General features: G+C 37.4%; 1 non-coding gene across 1 annotated transcript; it reads left to right on the top strand.

Annotated features, from left to right (window-relative positions):
* Window positions 1-2,621: 2,621 nt before the first annotated feature.
* On the top strand, window positions 2,622-2,841 carry LOC138955537 (small nucleolar RNA U3). Its single transcript, XR_011452262.1, has one exon. It is a non-coding gene; the product is annotated as a small nucleolar RNA U3 (small nucleolar RNA).
* The last annotated feature ends 159 nt before the right edge of the window (window positions 2,842-3,000 follow it).

Genomic DNA, 3,000 nt, shown 5'->3' with positions numbered 1-3,000 from the left:
GGGGGGGGGGATGTGTGTTATACAGAAGCTAAAACTATTATGCAGAAAACTATCCCTTTCCACAGAATGTATCCACTCACCACTAGTATTTTGCAATTCAAGCAAACATTCAAAGCAGGGTGTTTTTTTTACTACTCTTTGTGCAGTATGAGCAAATGATTAAACTTTGAGAAACATGGTATAAAAACACACAATTCAAAAGCTCTCTGGTTAACGGTATTTCATAAGAATAGAAAAGGCAGTTTCCTTGCCTTTTGTCTACTTACAATGAGAAACCGCTGCACTTTGGAGTAAAAAGAAAAACTTCCAGACTGAAGTCGAAACTGGTTGTTCAAAGCATATTTTGAGTAATTTCAAAATGTTGAAATAAGCTAGAGCTCAATTTAAGTGTAAACAAGTTGTGTAAGGCAAAATGACAACATTTAGTCAATCTGTCCAACTCACAGAATGAAACTGAACGCACTGCATTTTTTCATCAAGACATAACAGCTTCGTCAATCCCCGCAGCAAGGAAATTGCTCACTTTTCCCGTGCAACACGAAGTGAAACTGACAAGCCAGTATAGTGCAATACCGTATTGCGGTAATTAGCAGGAAAGCGCACTTTTCTGTATTCTTTTTAACTTTCTGAGCTTGTTGTCAGTACAACATATTATATATATATATTTTTGGAATCACGAAATGATTAGGAATAAGATGAAATCATTTTTTGGTCGATTTCTCAAATGCTATTCGTAGTGCATACTAATTATCCTATTTTCGTTAATTGTGATCACATTTTAAGAGTAAACATGACATATGTACGTATGTATTTTTAGATCAGAATTTGCATTAGATGCAAAATCTGTTTGCAAAAAATCGATTTTTATGACAAATGTAATGAGCAAGCTAAGAAACTATTTTTTAAGCTTCTGAGCTGCAATGCAATCGCATAGTCCGGACTTTGTCAAAGATTGCTTGACCAAAATTTAAACCAATTTGGTTAAAAAATGAGAGCGTGACAGTGCCGCCTCAATTTTCACAAAAAAGCCGGATATGACGTCATCAAAGATATTTATTAAACAAATAAAAAAAACATCTGGGGATGTCATATTCAGAAACTCTCATGTTAAGTTTTATGAAGATCGGTCCAGCATTTTTCTCTGAATCGCTCTACACACACACACACGCACACACACACACACACACACTGACACACACACACACACACACACACACACACACACTGACACACACACGTGTACACACACACACACACTGCGTGTACACACACACACACACACACACGCGCGTGAATACATGTATTCACACATCACAATCTCGTTACAATTCACCGTATATGTTAAAACATTTAGTCAAAACTTGACTAAATGTAACAAGTCGCGTAAGGCGAAAATACAATATTTAGTCAAGTAGCTGCCCTTTTTCAGCAAGACCGTATACTCGTAGCATCGTCAGTCCACCGCTCATGGCAAAGGCAGTGAAATTGACAAGAAGAGCGGGGTAGTAGTTGCGCTAAGAAGGATAGCACGCTTTTCTGTACCTCTCTTTGTTTTAACTTTCTGAGCGTGTTTTTAATCCAAACATATCATATCTATATGTTTTTGGAATCAGGAACCGACAAGGAATAAGATGAAAGTGTTTTTAAATTGATTTCGAAAAAAAAATTTTGATAATAATTTTTATATATTTAATTTTCAGAGCTTGTTTTTAATCCGAATATAACATATTTATATGTTTTTGGAATCAGCAAATGATGGAGAATAAGATAAACGTAAATTTGGATCGTTTTATAAATTTTTATTTTTTTTTACAATTTTCCGATTTTTAATGACCAAAGTCATAAATTAATTTTTAAGCCACCAAGCTGAAATGCAATACCGAACCCCGGGCTTCGTCGAAGATTACTTGACCAAAATTTCAACCAATTTGGTTGAAAAATGAGGGCGTGACAGTGCCGCCTCAACTTTCACGAAAAGCCGGATATGACGTCATCAAAGACATTTATCAAAAAAATGAAAAAAACGTTCGGGGATTTCATACCCAGGAACTCTCATGTCAAATTTCATAAAGATCGGTCCAGTAGTTTAGTCTGAATCGCTCTACACACACACACAGACACACACACAGACACACACACAGACACACGCACATACACCATACCCTCGTTTCGATTCCCCCTCGATGTTAAAACATTTAGTCAAAACTTGACTAAAAGTAAAAACAAAGAAAGAAAGAAGGTATTAGACTGATATTTGAAGTGATGCGAAGATGCTTGAAAGAGTTCGGAATGAACACTCAGTGAATTTAAACATGGGAGATAACCACTGTTAACAGCAAGGTTTTGGGGTCAAGGGAAGTAACTAGGAGTAGTTCTTATTCCTTAAAACTACAGTATCACAACTACACCATCCCTTTATAAGTCAAAATGAGGTAAATTGGGTCACTTTAAATAACCGACATTGTGAGCAGACATCTAATACATCTCCTTATAATCAAATAAAATCTGTGATATGACGTTTAAATACAATTATCATCTATTATTTAACATATATCTAGCACATCCCATTTTCTGATTCAAACGTCCCTGAGCTGGGGTCTCGGTTAACCCATTTTCTTACTAAGATCATACTTTTAGGGATCACTTCAAAAGTATGTTCTGCCGAGACGTCAGGTAAAACTGACAGGATCGTAACCCGCGAGGACGAGAAGCAGCCTCCCCTTCTGAGCGCGAAGCGGGCATGGCTGACTGCTGGCTCTAGCGGTTGGCTTGTGCCATTGATGAACGTTCCTCTCCTCCCTTCTGTGGGGAGTTGGAGGAAGGGGTGGCATTCTGAGCGGTTACGGTTCCAATTAGCAATATCTTTAAGCTGTGACTATCCCTTTCCCTACTCTCTTCAGGTATATCCGCTGTTTTATCCTTACCCAATAACTGTTCCCACTTCATCCCTTCTTTCAAAACTTTTTAAAACTACTGTTGGTGCAGTATGAGCGAATGATT

Source organism: Littorina saxatilis, unplaced genomic scaffold (genome assembly GCF_037325665.1).
Source record: "Littorina saxatilis isolate snail1 unplaced genomic scaffold, US_GU_Lsax_2.0 scaffold_3742, whole genome shotgun sequence".
Lineage (NCBI taxonomy): Eukaryota > Metazoa > Mollusca > Gastropoda > Littorinimorpha > Littorinidae > Littorina > Littorina saxatilis.
This window is presented reverse-complemented; position numbering and strand designations above follow the sequence as displayed.